This window comes from Oncorhynchus keta, chromosome 12 (genome assembly GCF_023373465.1).
Source record: "Oncorhynchus keta strain PuntledgeMale-10-30-2019 chromosome 12, Oket_V2, whole genome shotgun sequence".
Taxonomy (NCBI): Eukaryota; Metazoa; Chordata; class Actinopteri; order Salmoniformes; family Salmonidae; genus Oncorhynchus; species Oncorhynchus keta.
The window spans coordinates 41,660,289-41,679,636 of record NC_068432.1 but is presented as its reverse complement, the minus strand read 5'-3'; the positions used below and the strand labels follow the sequence as shown (position 1 = coordinate 41,679,636).

General features: G+C 51.6%; 1 protein-coding gene across 4 annotated transcripts in view; it reads left to right on the top strand.

Annotated features, from left to right (window-relative positions):
* The window catches only part of epb41l4a (erythrocyte membrane protein band 4.1 like 4A), a 131,619-nt gene that overhangs the window by 60,188 nt on the left and 52,083 nt on the right, over positions 1–19,348 (top strand). The gene's annotated exons all lie outside the window — the stretch shown is intronic.

Below are 19,348 nucleotides of genomic sequence, written 5' to 3'. Positions count from 1 at the left end.
ATACCCCACCCAGCCACCATGTCTCCACCCCCAACCTCCCATCCCGTTCCACATACCCCACCCAGCCACCATGTCTCCACCCCCAACCTCCCATCCCATTCCACCTACCCCACCCAGCCACCATGTTTCCACCACCCAACCTCTCATCCCGTTCCACATACCCCACCCAGCCACCATGTCTCCACCCCCAACCTCCCATCCCGTTCCACATACCCCACCCAGCCACCATGTCTCCACCCCCAACCTCCCATCCCATTCCACCTACCCCACCCAGCCACCATGTTTCCACCACCCAACCTCTCATCCCGTTCCACATACCCCACCCAGCCACCACGTCTCAACCCCCAACCCCTCATCCCGTTCTCCCAACCCCACCCAGCCACGATGTCTCAACCCCCAACCCCTCATCCCGTTCTCCCAACCCCACCCAGCCACCATGTCTCCACCCCCAACCTCCCATCCCATTCCACCTACCCCACCCAGCCACCATGTCTCCACCCCCAACCTCCCATCCCATTCCACCTACCCCACCCAGCCACCATGTCTCCACCCCCAACCTCCCCATCCCATTCCACCTACCCCACCCAGCCACCATGTCTCCACCCCCAACCTCCCATCCCATTCCACCTACCCCACCCAGCCACCATGTCTCCACCCCCAACCTCCCATCCCATTCCACCTACCCCACCCAGCCACCATGTCTCCACCACCCAACCTCTCATCCCGTTCCACCTACCCCACCCAGCCACCATGTCTCCACCCCCAACCTCCCATCCCGTTCCACCTACCCCACCCAGCCACCATGTCTCCACCCCCAACCTCCCATCCCGTTCCACCTACCCCACCCAGCCACCATGTCTCCACCCCCAACCTCCCATCCCATTCCACCTACCCCACCCAGCCACCATGTCTCCACCCCCAACCTCCCATCCCATTCCACCTACCCCACCCAGCCACCATGTCTCCACCCCCAACCTCCCATCCCATTCCACCTACCCCACCCAGCCACCATGTCTCCACCCCCAACCTCCCATCCCATTCCACCTACCCCACCCAGCCACCATGTCTCCACCCCCAACCTCCCATCCCATTCCACCTACCCCACCCAGCCACCATGTCTCCACCCCCAACCTCCCATCCCATTCCACCTACCCCACCCAGCCACCATGTCTCCACCCCCAACCTCCCATCCCATTCCACCTACCCCACCCAGCCACCATGTCTCCACCCCCAACCTCCCATCCCATTCCACCTACCCCACCCAGCCACCATGTCTCCACCCCCAACCTCCCATCCCATTCCACCTACCCCACCCAGCCACCATGTCTCCACCCCCAACCTCCCATCCCATTCCACCTACCCCACCCAGCCACCATGTTTCCACCACCCAACCTCTCATCCCTTTCCACATACCCCACCCAGCCACCATGTCTCCACCCCCAACCTCCCATCCCATTCCACCTACCCCACCCAGCCACCATGTTTCCACCACCCAACCTCTCATCCCGTTCCACATACCCCACCCAGCCACCATGTCTCCACCCCCACCTCCCATCCCGTTCCACATACCCCACCCAGCCACCATGTTTCCACCACCCAACCTCTCATCCCGTTCCACATACCCCACCCAGCCACCATGTCTCCACCCCCAACCTCCCATCCCGTTCCACATACCCCACCCAGCCACCATGTTTCCACCACCCAACCTCTCATCCCGTTCCACATACCCCACCCAGCCACCATGTCTCCACCCCCAACCTCCCATCCCGTTCCACATACCCCACCCAGCCACCATGTCTCCACCCCCAACCTCCCATCCCATTCCACATACCCCACCCAGCCACCATGTCTCCACCCCCAACCTCCCATCCCGTTCCACATACCCCACCCACCCACCATGTCTCCACCCCCAACCTCCCATCCCATTCCACCTACCCCACCCAGCCACCATGTTTCCACCACCCAACCTCTCATCCCGTTCCACATACCCCACCCAGCCACCACGTCTCAACCCCCAACCCCTCATCCCGTTCTCCCAACCCCACCCAGCCACGATGTCTCAACCCCCAACCCCTCATCCCGTTCTCCCAACCCCACCCAGCCACCATGTCTCCACCCCCAACCTCCCATCCCATTCCACCTACCCCACCCAGCCACCATGTTTCCACCACCCAACCTCTCATCCCGTTCCACATACCCCACCCAGCCACCACGTCTCAACCCCCAACCCCTCATCCCGTTCTCCCAACCCCACCCAGCCACCATGTTTCCACCACCCAACCTCTCATCCCGTTCCACATACCCCACCCAGCCACCATGTCTCCACCCCCAAACTCCCATCCCGTTCCACATACCCCACCCAGCCACCATGTTTCCACCACCCAACCTCTCATCCCATTCCACATACCCCACCCAGCCACCATGTCTCCACCCCCAACCTCCCATCCCGTTCCACATACCCCACCCAGCCACCATGTTTCCACCACCCAACCTCTCATCCCGTTCCACATACCCCACCCAGCCACCATGTCTCCACCCCCAACCTCCCATCCCATTCCACCTACCCCACCCAGCCACCATGTTTCCACCACCCAACCTCTCATCCCGTTCCACATACCCCACCCAGCCACCACGTCTCAACCCCCAACCCCTCATCCCGTTCTCCCAACCCCACCCAGCCACGATGTCTCAACCCCCAACCCCTCATCCCGTTCTCCCAACCCCACCCAGCCACCATGTCTCCACCCCCAACCTCCCATCCCATTCCACCTACCCCACCCAGCCACCATGTCTCCACCCCCAACCTCCCATCCCATTCCACCTACCCCACCCAGCCACCATGTCTCCACCCCCAACCTCCCATCCCATTCCACCTACCCCACCCAGCCACCATGTTTCCACCACCCAACCTCTCATCCCGTTCCACATACCCCACCCAGCCACCACGTCTCAACCCCCAACCCCTCATCCCGTTCTCCCAACCCCACCCAGCCACCATGTCTCCACCCCCAACCTCCCATCCCATTCCACCTACCCCACCCAGCCACCATGTTTCCACCACCCAACCTCTCATCCCATTCCACATACCCCACCCAGCCACCACGTCTCAACCCCCAACCCCTCATCCCGTTCTCCCAACCCCACCCAGCCACCATGTTTCCACCACCCAACCTCTCATCCCGTTCCACATACCCCACCCAGCCACCATGTCTCCACCCCCAACCTCCCATCCCGTTCCACCTACCCCACCCAGCCACCATGTCTCCACCCCCAACCTCCCATCCCATTCCACCTACCCCACCCAGCCACCATGTCTCCACCCCCAACCTCCCATCCCATTCCACCTACCCCACCCAGCCACCATGTCTCCACCCCCAACCTCCCATCCCATTCCACCTACCCCACCCAGCCACCATGTCTCCACCCCCAACCTCCCATCCCATTCCACCTACCCCACCCAGCCACCATGTCTCCACCCCCAACCTCCCATCCCATTCCACCTACCCCACCCAGCCACCATGTCTCCACCCCCAACCTCCCATCCCATTCCACCTACCCCACCCAGCCACCATGTCTCCACCCCCAACCTCCCATCCCATTCCACCTACCCCACCCAGCCACCATGTCTCCACCCCCAACCTCCCATCCCATTCCACCTACCCCACCCAGCCACCATGTCTCCACCCCCAACCTCCCATCCCATTCCACCTACCCCACCCAGCCACCATGTCTCCACCCCCAACCTCCCATCCCATTCCACCTACCCCACCCAGCCACCATGTTTCCACCACCCAACCTCTCATCCCGTTCCACATACCCCACCCAGCCACCATGTCTCCACCCCCAACCTCCCATCCCGTTCCACATACCCCACCCAGCCACCATGTTTCCACCACCCAACCTCTCATCCCGTTCCACATACCCCACCCAGCCACCATGTCTCCACCCCCAACCTCCCATCCCGTTCCACATACCCCACCCAGCCACCATGTTTCCACCACCCAACCTCTCATCCCGTTCCACATACCCCACCCAGCCACCATGTCTCCACCCCCAACCTCCCATCCCGTTCCACATACCCCACCCAGCCACCATGTCTCCACCCCCAACCTCCCATCCCATTCCACCTACCCCACCCAGCCACCATGTTTCCACCACCCAACCTCTCATCCCGTTCCACATACCCCACCCAGCCACCATGTCTCCACCCCCAACCTCCCATCCCGTTCCACATACCCCACCCAGCCACCATGTCTCCACCCCCAACCTCCCATCCCATTCCACCTACCCCACCCAGCCACCATGTTTCCACCACCCAACCTCTCATCCCGTTCCACATACCCCACCCAGCCACCACGTCTCAACCCCCAACCCCTCATCCCGTTCTCCCAACCCCACCCAGCCACGATGTCTCAACCCCCAACCCCTCATCCCGTTCTCCCAACCCCACCCAGCCACGATGTCTCAACCCCCAACCCCTCATCCCGTTCTCCCAACCCCACCCAGCCACCATGTCTCCACCCCCAACCTCCCATCCCATTCCACCTACCCCACCCAGCCACCATGTCTCCACCCCCAACCTCCCATCCCATTCCACCTACCCCACCCAGCCACCATGTCTCCACCCCCAACCTCCCATCCCATTCCACCTACCCCACCCAGCCACCATGTCTCCAACCCCAACCTCCCATCCCATTCCACCTACCCCACCCAGCCACCATGTCTCCACCCCCAACCTCCCATCCCATTCCCCCTACCCCACCCAGCCACCATGTCTCCACCCCCAACCTCCCATCCCATTCCCCCTACCCCACCCAGCCACCATGTCTCCACCCCCAACCTCCCATCCCATTCCACCTACCCCACCCAGCCACCACGTCTCAACCCCCAACCCCTCATCCCGTTCTCCCAACCCCACCCAGCCACCATGTCTCCACCCCCAACCTCCCATCCCATTCCACCTACCCCACCCAGCCACCATGTTTCCACCACCCAACCTCTCATCCCATTCCACATACCCCACCCAGCCACCACGTCTCAACCCCCAACCCCTCATCCCGTTCTCCCAACCCCACCCAGCCACCATGTTTCCACCACCCAACCTCTCATCCCGTTCCACATACCCCACCCAGCCACCATGTCTCCACCCCCAACCTCCCATCCCGTTCCACCTACCCCACCCAGCCACCATGTCTCCACCCCCAACCTCCCATCCCATTCCACCTACCCCACCCAGCCACCATGTCTCCACCCCCAACCTCCCATCCCATTCCACCTACCCCACCCAGCCACCATGTCTCCACCCCCAACCTCCCATCCCATTCCACCTACCCCACCCAGCCACCATGTCTCCACCCCCAACCTCCCATCCCATTCCACCTACCCCACCCAGCCACCATGTCTCCACCCCCAACCTCCCATCCCATTCCACCTACCCCACCCAGCCACCATGTCTCCACCCCCAACCTCCCATCCCATTCCACCTACCCCACCCAGCCACCATGTCTCCACCCCCAACCTCCCATCCCATTCCACCTACCCCACCCAGCCACCATGTCTCCACCCCCAACCTCCCATCCCATTCCACCTACCCCACCCAGCCACCATGTCTCCACCCCCAACCTCCCATCCCATTCCACCTACCCCACCCAGCCACCATGTCTCCACCCCCAACCTCCCATCCCATTCCACCTACCCCACCCAGCCACCATGTTTCCACCACCCAACCTCTCATCCCGTTCCACATACCCCACCCAGCCACCATGTCTCCACCCCCAACCTCCCATCCCGTTCCACATACCCCACCCAGCCACCATGTTTCCACCACCCAACCTCTCATCCCGTTCCACATACCCCACCCAGCCACCATGTCTCCACCCCCAACCTCCCATCCCGTTCCACATACCCCACCCAGCCACCATGTTTCCACCACCCAACCTCTCATCCCGTTCCACATACCCCACCCAGCCACCATGTCTCCACCCCCAACCTCCCATCCCGTTCCACATACCCCACCCAGCCACCATGTCTCCACCCCCAACCTCCCATCCCATTCCACCTACCCCACCCAGCCACCATGTTTCCACCACCCAACCTCTCATCCCGTTCCACATACCCCACCCAGCCACCATGTCTCCACCCCCAACCTCCCATCCCGTTCCACATACCCCACCCAGCCACCATGTCTCCACCCCCAACCTCCCATCCCATTCCACCTACCCCACCCAGCCACCATGTTTCCACCACCCAACCTCTCATCCCGTTCCACATACCCCACCCAGCCACCACGTCTCAACCCCCAACCCCTCATCCCGTTCTCCCAACCCCACCCAGCCACGATGTCTCAACCCCCAATCCTCATCCCGTTCTCCCAACCCCACCCAGCCACCATGTCTCCACCCCCAACCTCCCATCCCATTCCACCTACCCCACCCAGCCACCATGTCTCCACCCCCAACCTCCCATCCCATTCCACCTACCCCACCCAGCCACCATGTCTCCACCCCCAACCTCCCATCCCATTCCACCTACCCCACCCAGCCACCATGTTTCCACCACCCAACCTCTCATCCCGTTCCACATACCCCACCCAGCCACCACGTCTCAACCCCCAACCCCTCATCCCATTCTTCCAACCCCACCCAGCCACCATGTCTCCACCCCCAACCTCCCATCCCATTCCACCTACCCCACCCAGCCACCATGTTTCCACCACCCAACCTCTCATCCCGTTCCACATACCCCACCCAGCCACCACGTCTCAACCGCTCATCCCGTTCTCCCAACCCCACCCAGCCACGATGTCTCAACCCCCAACCCCTCATCCCATTCTTCCAACCCCACCCAGCCACCATGTCTCCATCCTTCCTCCCATCTTGTTCTCCCAACCCCACCCACCCAGCCACCATGTCTCAACCCCCAACCCTTCATCTCGGTCTCCCAACCCCACCCAGCCACCATGTCTCAACCCTCAACCCCTCATCCCGTTCTCCCAACCCCACCCAGCCACCATGTCTCTGTCCTTCCTCCTATCTTGTTCTCCCAACCCCACCCAGCCACCATGTCTCCATCCTTCCTCCCATCCTGTTCCCCCAGCCCCACCCAGCCACCATGTCTCCATCCAACCCTCCAGTTGTGGAAAAAGTGCCTAATTATCATACTTGGGTATAAGTAAAGATATCTTAGAAAATTAGTAAAAGTGAAAGTCACCCAGCAGAATACTACATGAGTAAAAGTATTTGATTTTAAACATACTCAAGTAAATGTAATTGCTAAAACATACTTAAGTTGTCACATGTCCTCCCTCTCCTGCCTCTGAGTCACCAGGCTGCTCATTAGGGCGCACACCTGTCACCAGTGTTACGCATATAATGACACTCACCTGGACTCCATCACCTCCTTGATTACCTGCCCTATATATGTCATTCCCTTTGGTTTCTTCCCCAGTCGTCATTGTTCCTGTATCTGTTTCATGCGCTGTTCGTGTTTTGTTAATTAATGAAATGTATTCACTCCCTGAACTTGCTTCCGACTCTCAGCGTACATCCTTACAGAATGACAACTCAACAAAGGGAAGCATCAGGGAGTGTTTTTTTGTGTTGGAGGTGATGTTGGGTCCGGGTGTTGGAGCCGTAGCTACCTGGGAGGCCTCAGCCGGTTTGTAGGCTCCCATGCCTCAGCCGGTTCAATAAGCTCCCATGCCTAAGGTGGATGAACAGGTTCCTGTGCCTCAATCAAGGCAACCGGGGAGGTCTCAGCCGGCTCATCAGGCTTTCACTCCTCAGCCGGTTCGTCAGGTTTCTGCGCCTCAGCAGAGGCTTAACGGTCCGATCATCCCTGTGGTTGGTGTCCTGTGGCTGGAGCCGAGTGCGCCGGGGAGGGGGTACTGTCACGTATGCTCTCTCTCCGGCACTCTAGGTCGTCATGCTCCCGCGCCTCAGCTGAGGTGACCAGTCCACTCCTGAGCCCCGGGATCGTCGTCCTGCGGCTAGGGTCGCACGTTTGGGGGGTACTGTCACATGTGCTCCCTCTCCGGCCTCTAGGTCACCAGGCTGCTCGTTAGGGCACACACCTGTCACCAGCGCATAATGACCCTCACCTGGACTCCATCTCCTCCTTGATTACCTATATGTCATTCCCTTTGGTTTCTTCCCCAGTCGTCATTGTTCCTGTATCTGTTTAATGTTAGTGCTCTGTTTAATGTTTGTGCGCTGTTCGTGTTTTGTTTATTTATTAAATGTATTCACTCCCTGAACTCCCTGAACTTGCTTCCCGACTCTCATCGGGAAGCAAGCTCCTTTATCCCCAAGCAGGCTCCATTATCCCCAAGCATCCCCTGGCTTAACGACCCACAGCCTTTCCTTGTTGGGTCAGGAAGTCCATATAAGGTTTGGGGGTGGAGCCAGCTACCTGTAAGATATCTCTCCTCAATTGCCACTCCCTCACCTCTCCCTGCCGGCTGCCACAATAAATAGTAAAGTAAAGTACAAATACTTTCAAGTATTTTTACTTAAATACTTTACATCACTGCCCCCACCCCCCACTCCCGTAAACCATTTCCCACCCCTTCCTACCCCCCTAGCAACTAGGGTTGTTTGTCAGTCACCCACCACTGCCCCGCCCTCCTCCCGGCGACCAGAAAAATCCCACCCCTACCCTATCGACCTGAAAGCAAAGAAAGATTAGCTTTAGCTGACATTATTCTTTAGAGTCAAGTATATTTGTTCAGGCCTCAATTGTTCCTTGACTAACACCATTCATTCTCGCTGTCGATGATTCTAATAACTTCTAACAGTAACTGTATCCATGGCGAATGTTTTCTACCTTCAATCTTGTTTTTCTCAGTGGTGTGTTGTTCCAGTTCATCTCCATGCTGTTGGCATGCCTGACAACAGCTGTAACACTGGTTTGATGTTGAACTATGTTTGACCGAGGGTTCTGATTTACAAGGTTAGCCAACCTTGTTTTTTTGGAGATGAGCACAGAGCAAGCATCTAAGCTACTGAATCCTTCTGGAGAAAAGAGTTTAAAAAGATTTTAAAAGAAATGCCTTTACACTTTTGCATAAAAGTTTATATCAAATCAAATCGAATCAAATGTATTTATATAGCCCTTCGTACATCAGCTGATATCTCAAAGTGCTGTACAGAAACCCAGCCTAAAACCCCAAACAGCAAGCAATGCAGGTGTAGAAGCACGGTGGCTAGGAAAAACTCCCTAGAAATACCAAAACCTAGGAAGAAACCTAGAGAGGAACCAGGCTATGTGGGGTGGCCAGTCCTCTTCTGGCTGTGCCGGGTGGAGATTATAACAGAACATGGCCAAGATGTTCAAATGTTCATAAATTACCAGCATGGTCGAATAATAAGGCAGAACAGTTGAAACTGGAGCAGCAGCACGGCCAGGTGGACTGGGGACAGCAAGGAGTCATCATGTCAGGTAGTCCTGGGGCATGGTCCTATGGCTCAGGTCCTCCGAGAGAGAGAAAGAGAGAAAGAGAGAAGGAGAGAATTAGAGAACGCACACTTAGATTCACACAGGACACCGAATAGGACAGGAGAAGTACTCCAGATATAACAAACTGACCCTAGCCCCCGACACATAAACTACTGCAGCATAAATACTGGAGGCTGAGACAGGAGGGGTCAGGAGACACTGTGGCCCCATCCGAGGACACCCTTTGGACAGGGCCAAACAGGAAGGATATAACCCCACCCACTTTGCCAAAGCACAGCCCCCACACCACGAGAGGGATATCTTCAACCACCAACTTACCATCCTGAGACAAGGCTTAGTATAGCCCACAAAGATCTCCGCCATGGCACAACCCAAGGGGGGGCGCCAACCCAGACAGGATGACCACAACAGTGAATCAACCCACTCAGGTGACGCACCCCTTCCAGGGACGGCATGAGAGAGCCCCAGTAAGCCAGTGACTCAGCCCCTGTAATAGCGTTAGAGGCAGAAAATCCCAGTGGAAAGAGGGGAACCGGCCAGGCAGAGACAGCAAGGGCGGTTCGTTGCTCCAGAGCCTTTCCGTTCACCTTCCCACTCCTGGGCCAGACTACACTCAATCATATGACCCACTGAAGAGATGAGTCTTCAGTAAAGACTTAAAGGTTGAGACCGAGTTTGCGTCTCTGACATGGGTAGGCAGACCGTTCCATAAAAATGGAGCTCTGTAGGAGAAAGCCCTGCCTCCAGCTGTTTGCTTAGAAATTCTAGGGACAATTAGGAGGCCTGTGTATTGTGACCGTAGCGTACATGTAGGTATGTACGGCAGGACCAAATCAGAGAGATAGGTAGGAGCAAGCCCATGTAATGCTTTGTAGGTTAGCAGTAAAACCTTGAAATCATGTTTCATTGAAATGTACAGCTGTGTGTCATCCGCATAGCAGTGAAAGTTAACATTATGTTTTCGAATAACATCCCCAAGAGGTAAAATATATAGTGAAAACAATAATGGTCCTAAAACGGAACCTTATAGAATCATTCTATCATTCACATAGCTATGTTGTTTATGGCAGGTTATCCCTGCTGTGCTTGGGTAATATTAGACCCAAGAGCGTGCTAGGATCAGCATGCACATCCACATCATTCCTACCCTCTGGAGTCGTAAACGACATACATGTACCAACATATTGGAGCTGCTTCGGGACTGATAGATACACACACTGTTACTGTGTGTCAGAGAGCAGTGATGCTTTTAGTGTCTGTGCATGGAGCAGCAGGCCTATAATCAAAACCTATCCATTTAGAGAGACTTCTCTGTCATTTATATGAGGCTGCCTGCCTGCCTGCTAGCTACACCCTTCATTACAATATCAATGCCCTCTCCTGGTGTAACCCTCCATAATATTGAGGCTGAAGTTGTAGTAAGATGACTGAGGTTCCAGAATGCTCCAATATCTACACCAGCACATCGCTTAGCCTGTTTGGGATAAGGGGCAGTATTTTCACGTCTGGATGAAAATCGTGCCCAAAGTAAACTACCTGCTACTCAGGCCCAGATTCTAGGATATGCATATATATATATGCATATTGGTAGATTTGGATAGAAAACACTCAAAAGTTTCTAAAACTGTTAAAATAATGTCTGTGAGTATAACAGAACTTATTTGGCAGGCGAAACCCCGAGGACAAATCATCCAGGGATGTTTTTTTTTTAGTTCACTGTAGTTAGTTTTATGTGGATCTAGATTTCTAAGGCACTTGCTTGCAGTTCCTATCATTTCCACTAGATGTCAACAGTCTTTAGAAATTGGTTGATATTTTTCCTTTGAGAAATGTAGAAGTAGCCCTTTCCTTTCTGGGTGTATAGCCAAGTGTACTGTTTTGTTTGGGGCGCGCGACCTGAAGCTCGCTCCACATTCATTTTATCCACTATTGAACGCAGTGTATCCCGTCTTAAATTTGATCCATTATTTACATTTAAAAATACCTAAAGTTGGATTAGGAAAGTTGTTTGAAATGTTTGGACAAAGATTACAGGTCATTTATTAGATAATGTGTAGTCATGTTGGGCGAGTTGGAACCAGTGTTTTTCTGAATCAAACGCGCCAAATAAATTGACATTTTGGGTATATAACGACGGAATTAATTGAACAAAAGGACCATTTGTGATGTTTATGGGACATAAAGTGCCAACAGAAGAAGATCTTCAAATGTAAGGCATGAATTATATCGTTATTTCTGAGTTTTGTGTCGTGCCTGGTGGGTTGAAATATGATTATCATGTGTTTGTTTGATGGGATGCTGTCCTCAGATAATAGCATGGTTTGCTTTCACGGTAAAGCCTTTTTGAAATCTGACACAGTGGATTAACAAGAAGTTCAGCTTCATTTTGCTGTATTGCACTTGTAATTGTATGAAAGTTAAATATTTCCAATAATTTATTTTGAATTTCGCGCTCTGCAATTTCACCGGATGTTGTCGAAACGTTCCGCTAACGGAACCCCTAGTCGTAATTCAAATGCACTCCGAATACATTGTTTAGTTCATTCTTGTGGATCATTCTTCATTCTAAAACTAGTAGAGATATTAGAACAGAGCCTGGGCCTCTCAGTCCGACCTGTCAATCAAACTGTCTGCCTCATGATGACAGAGCCTTTTAATTTATTATCTATCATTCTATTATTTATCAGTTCTAGTCACTTGGCAACTGAGCTGTGTTGTAGGGCAGAAAGACATGCCTTTCTCATACTGATAGATAGAACACCCTCTAATCCCATGTAATACAAATAAGCACCTTGAGGTGTTCAATAAGTATTGCAGATATAAAAATGTAAATAGCTCTGGAAGGGCTTTGTGCAGGTGCCATGAATGCACATAGATGTAGCCCATTAACTGTCTACTATACACAGAACCCTTTTAGTACCCTTTTTTCTAAGGGTGTAAGGCTATTTTCTAAGTAATGTGTTACCAAAGGTTTTTACTTTGTTCTCCTCCAGCCAGTCGCTGTTCATTGGAAGATGACTACCAGTTAGAGAAATAAGAAGTAGATTGTTTCTCAGGTTGTCTTTCTGAGTGGAACCCCTCTGTCTTTGTCTGGTTGTCGTCCTGTCGCTGTCAGCCACTCTTCTAATCATCAACCCCCTCATTTGCATAAATTAGCATGCACTGGAACACAACACCTGCACTGATGTGATTATTGCAAATTAGATAAGATTAACCAAGTCAAGTAATTATTCTATTCTAATTCAATCACACAGACATAGCTCTAATCACGTTCCCCTGGACACCAATATCCGTTCCGGTGTGTTCTGGGTTGTATTCATTAGGCACAAAACAAAATAAAATACCCCATTTCTACCAGCGTGTTAAATGTGCAACCAGAGGGAAATAAATCTAGACCACCTTTACTCCACACACAGAGACGTGTACAAAGCTCGCCCTCACCCACCATTTGGCAAATCTGACCATAACTCCATCCCCCTGATTCCTGCTTATAAGCAAAAACTAAAGCAGGAAGCACCAGTGACTCGGTCAATAAAACAAATGGTCAGATGAAGCAGATGCTAAGCTACAGGACAGTTTTGCTATCACAGACTGGAATATGTTCCGGGATTCCTCTGATGGCATTGAGGAGTACACCACATCAGTCACTGGCTTCATGAGAGCATCAGCTGTTCCGGACGACTGTGTGATAATGCTTTTTGTAGCCAATGTGAGTAAGACCTTTAAACAGGACGAGCCTATAGGGGAGGAGGTCAGAGACCTTGCCGTGTGGTGCCAGGACAACAACCTCTCCCTCAACGTGATCAAGACTAAGGATATGATTGTGGTATACAGGAAAAGGAGGACTGAGCACACCCGCATTCTCATCGACGGGGCAGTAGTGGAGCAGGTTGAGAACTTACAAGTTCCTTGGTGTCCATATCACCAACAAACTAACATGGTCCAAGCACCCCAAGACAGTCGTGAAGAGGGCACGACAAAACCTATTCCCCCTCAGGAGACTGAAAAGATTTGGCATGGGTCCTCAGATCCTCAAAACGTTCTACAGCTGCACCATCAAGAGCTGATTGCATCAATATGGCAACTGTTCGGCCTCCCACCGCAAGGCACTAAAGTGGGTAGTACGTAAAACCCAGTACATCACCGGGGCTAAGCTTCCTGCCGTCCAGGACCTCTATACCAGGCGGTGTCAGAGGAAGGCCCTAAAAATTGTCAAAGTCTCCAGCCACCCTAGTCATAGACTGTTCTCTCTGCTACTGCACGGCAAGCGGTACCGGAGCCCCAAGTCTAGGTCCAAGAGGCTTCTAAACAGCTTCTACCCCCAAGCCATAAGACTCCTGAACATCTAATCAAATGGCTACCCAGACTATTTGCACCCCCCCCCACCCCACCTCTCTTTTACACCGCTGCTACTCTCTGTTTATTATCTATGCATAGTCACTTTACCAACTCTACCTACATGTACATATATATATATTACCTCAATTATCTCGACTAACCGGTGCCCCCGCTAATTGACTCTGTACCGGTACCCCCTGTATAGAGCCTCGCTTTTGTTATTTTACTGATGCTCTTTAATAATTTGTTACTTTTATTTATTTCTTTTTTTAGGTATTTTTCATAAAACTGCATTGGTTATGGGCTTGTAAGTAAGCATTTCACTGTAAGGTCTACTACACCTGTTGTATTTGTCGCATGTGACAAATAACATTTGAATTGCTTTGAAACAGGGAGGGACTACTTGAACTTGTCCAATGAGAAACACTTGTTTTCTATTTTCCATTAAAAACTTTTTGACACATTTTGCTATGATGAGCCCTAATGAACACGGCCCTGGTGCCCATCTGTAGTGTGGTGGGGTGAGGATTAAGGTGGGAGGGAATGGCGAGGGTGCACCACACAGCATCTTTCAGTGACATACTTTAGTCTGAAATATGTTATCCTAGTCTAGCCTACCTCATTACGCTAACATTTATTCATCTCCATGCCCCAGAATGCCCCAGAATCCAAAGATTCAGTCCACAGACTCTTCCCCTCCTCCAACAGTTTCCATCTTCAGCTTGGCTAGTAGCAACATCACCAGAAATTCACATACAAATATATGGAATGCATATAAAACAGGACTTGAAGCTGTTTCTTCATGCAAGGGGTGCGGTGCTATTCATTTATAGTAGAAATGTAAGCAGTTTGGTAACGTGATATCAGCTACCATGCCCTACAGTCAAGCTAAAGCAGAAAACATATAATAATAATAATAATATTTATTTCAGTTTCATTTTTAAAAGAGCTGAGTCCTTATGCTGTTTCGTGTGAACTGTGTGAACAAAGGCACGTTTGTTTTCACGTTTGTTTTTGAATGTTTGCTGCCGGTGTCTGATGCCAATGTGAAGTGAACAGACTGTTGTTTATCACTGTGTTTTATCACCGTGTTAAGTTATTTAAAGAACAGAGGAAGAGAAACATTGTTGTCGATCTGTCAGTACAGATGGCTCCCAGGAGAAGCATGAGCCGCAATGACATTGTGAGCTCTGATACAATATCACAGTAAAGCAAGGCGTCACTGTGACAACACTGCAAATAAAGATTTGAAAATAGCAGTTAGCATTCACAACAAGCTCCACAACAATGATTTGAAAATAGCAGTTAGCATTCACAACAAGCTCCACAACAATGATTTGAAAATAGCAGTTAGCATTCACAACAAGCTCCACAACAATGATTTGAAAATAGCAGTTAGCATTCACAACAAGCTCCACAACAATGATTTGAAAATAGCAGTTAGCATTCACAACAAGCTCCACAACAATGATTTGAAAATTGCAGTTAGCATTCACAACAAGCTCCACAACAATGATTTGAAAATTGCAGTTAGCATTCACAACAAGCTCCACAACAATGATTTGAAAATAGCAGTTTGCATTCACAACAAGCTCCACAACAATGATTTGAAAATAGCAGTTTGCATTCACAATGACCTCCACAACTATGATTTGAAAATAGCAGTTAGCATTCACAACAAGCTCCACAACAATGATTTGAAAATTGCAGTTAGCATTCACAACAAGCTCCACAACAATGATTTGAAAATTGCAGTTAGCATTCACAACAAGCTCCACAACAATGATTTGAAAATTGCAGTTTGCATTCACAATGACCTCCACAACTATGATTTGAAAACTGCAGTTAGCATTCACAACAAGCTCCACAACAATGATTTGAAAATTGCAGTTAGCATTCACAACAAGCTCCACAACAATGATTTGAAAATTGCAGTTTGCATTCACAATGACCTCCACAACTATGATTTAAAAATAGCAGTTTGCATTCACAATGACCTCCACAACTATGATTTAAAAATAGCAGTTTGCATTCATGGTCATAAGAAGCTCAACAACATCCCACAAATAGACACCACAGCGCAGTAGCTGCTGTAACCAGTGATAAACACATGAATATACTGTATGGAGACCTACACACTGTTTATGTTTATTGTCACATAGGCTCATTGTATGTAATGTACATGTCTTCAGAGATTTTGTGGGCACCTGAGTGGCGCAGTGGTCTAAGGTACTGTATCACAGTGCCAGAGGTGTCACTACTGACCCTGGTTCGAACCCAGGCTGTATCACAATTGGTCGTGATCGGGAGTCCCATAGGTCGGCGCACAATTGGCCTAGTTAGGGTTTGGCCGTCATTGTAAATAAGAATATGTTCTTAACTGACTTACCTAGAGTATGCACATCAAGGCAAAGGGTTGCTACTTTGAAGATTCTCAAATATATTTTGTTTAACACTTTTTTGGCTAAAACGTGATTCCGTGTGTGTTATTTCATAGTTTTGATGTCTTCACTATTATTCTACAATGTAGCAAATAGTAAAAATAAAGAAAAACCTTGGGATGGGTAGGTATGTCCAAACATTTGACTGGTACTGTATATATGATAATTGAATGACCATCATCAACGTGACATAAGGAAATTGTGCACAGTAAGCCAGGCAGTCTTGCAGGAATGTTCCCAAATCAGATGTTCATTGACGTGAGAGCCAGAGGTTCAACGAGATACAAAATACCAGTACAGTAGAAGATAATGAATAAAAGCCAATAAAAAAGAAGCTTCATGTGTTTGAATTTTGCCTCTGTGGCAGCATGCTGTGACCTGTTTTAAATCCATGTTTTACTGATGCACATTTTAATGACCCACACTCCTTTTTAACGAGACCAATTATAAAAGTTGGTTTTAATGCGGCTTCAGTATTATGCCAAAGTTAGCATGACTAAACGTCCTGTTCTGGAGCTGCCTGAGTCCTGTCCAATACACTGACTGCACACTACACTACACACACACACACCACACACACACACACACACACACACTGCATAGACCACTCAGCCATGACTTTACATAACAAAGTGCATTTCTCCATTTCTTCCAGCCAATTACTGAATACTTCATATCCCCTGGACAGACTATGTAAACATAAAGGGTATGGTATATCTGTCATGAAACAACGGGATGTGTGAGATCAGCAGCATTAGTTCCTGTGCTTGTGTTTTTCGTCACTGGTTATTTGGACAAACCACGATTTCACAGGTATTAGCATCTTTCTGTTACGGTTTTCTAGGTGTGAAGGAGAGTCGGACCAAAATGCGGCGTGTAGATTGCGATCCATGTTTAATAAACTGAAGCAACACGAATCCAAATACAAACACTACAAAAACAATAAACGTAACGAATACCGAAACAGCCTAATACTGGTGCAAACAACTACACGACAGACATAAGGACAATAAGGACAATCACCCATGACACACTCACAGAATATGGCTGCCTAAATATGGTTCCCAATCAGAGACAACGATAAACACCTGCCTCTGATTGAGAACCACTTCAGACAGCCATAGACTTATCTAGAACACCCCACTAAGCTACAATCCCAATACAAAACACACCACATACAAAAACCCATGCCACACCCTGGCCTGACCGAATAAATGAAGACAAACACAAAATACTTTGACCAGGGCGTGACAGAACCCCCCCCCAAGGTGCGGACTCCCGGACACACACCAAAAACCATAGGGGAGGGTCCGGGTGGGCGTCTGTCCATGGTGGCGGCTCCAGCGCGGGACGTGGACTCCATTCTATCAAAGTCTTAGTCCCTCCTCCTCGCGTCCTTGGATAATCCACCCTCGCCGTCGACCATGGCCTAGTAGTCCTCACCCAGAACCCAACTGGACTGAGGGGCAGCTCGGGACTGAGGGGCAGCTCGGGACTGAGGGGCAGCTCGGGACTGAGGGGCAGCTCGGGACTGAGGGGTAGCTCGGGACTGAGGGGTAGCTCGGGACTGAGGGGTAGCTCGGGACTGAGGGGAAGCTCAGCACTGAGAGGAAGCTCAGCACTGAGAGGAAGCTCAGCACTGAGAGGAAGCTCAGAACTGAGGAAGCTCAGGCAGGTAGTTTGATCTGGCAGATCCTGGCTGGCTGGCGGTTCTGGCAGATCCTGGCTAACTGGCGGATCTGGAAGAGTCTGGCTGACTGGCGAATCCTGGCAGACTGACGGATCTGGCTGCTCCATGCTCACTGGCGGTTCTGGCTGCTCCATGCTGACTGGCGGCTCTGGCTGCTCCATGCTGACTGGCAGCTCCTTGCAGACTGGCAGCTCTATCTGCTCCATGCAGACCGACAGCTCTGGCTGCTCCATGCAGACTGGCAGCTCTGGCTGCTCCATGCAGACTGGCAGCTCTGGCTGCTCCATACAGACTGGCAGCTCTGGCTGCGCTGAACAGGCAGGAGACTCCAGCAACGCTGGAGAGGAGAAAGGCTCTGGCAGCGCTAAACAGGCGGGAGACTCCGACAGTGTTAAACAGGTGGGAGACTCCAACAGCGCTGGAGAGGAGAAAGGCTCTGACAGCGCTAAACAGGCGGGAGACTCCGACAGCGCTGGAGAGGAGGAAGGCTCTGACAGCGCTAGACAGGCACTGTAGGCCTGATGTGTGGTACTGGCACTGGTGGTACTGGGCTGAGGACACGCACAGGAAGCCTGGTGTGGGGAGCTGCCACCGGAGGGCTGGTGCATGAAGGTGGTACTGGATAGACCGGACCGTGCAGGCGCCCTGGAGCTCTTGAGCACCGAGCCTGCCCAACCTTACCTGGCTCAATGCCCACTCTAGCCCGTCCGATACGAGGAGCTGGTATGTACCACACCGGGCTATGCACCCGCACTGGAAACACCGTGCACACCACAGCATAACACGGTGCCTACCTGGTCTCTCTAGCCCCCCGGTAAGCACAGGAAGTTTGCGCAGGTCTCCTACCTGGCGTAGCCATACTCCCTGTGAGTCACCCCCCAATACATTTTTGGGGCTGACTCTCGGGCTTCCATTCGCGTCGCCGTGCTGCCTCCTCATACCAGCGCCTCTCCGCTTTCTCCGCCTCCAGTTCTTCTTTGGGGCGGCGATATTCTCCAGGCTGTGCCCAGGGTCCTTTTCCGTCCAATATCTCCTCCCAAGTCCAGAAATCCTGTGATCGCTGCTCCTCCTGCCGCTGCCTGTCACCACGCCGCTTGGTCCTGTTGTGGTGGGTGATTCTGTTACGGTTTTCTAGGTGTGAAGGAGAGTCGGACCAAAATGTGGCGTGTCGATTGCAATCCATGTTTAATAAACTGAAGCAACACGAATCCAAATACTACAAAAACAATAAAAGTAACGAAAACCGAAACAGCCTAATACTGGTGCAAACAGCTACACGACAGACATAAGGACAATAAGGACAATCACCCATGACACACTCACAGAATATGGCTGCCTAAATATGGTTCCCAATCAGAGACAACGATAAACACCTGCCTCTGATTGAGAACCACTTCAGACAGCCATAGACTTAACTAGAACA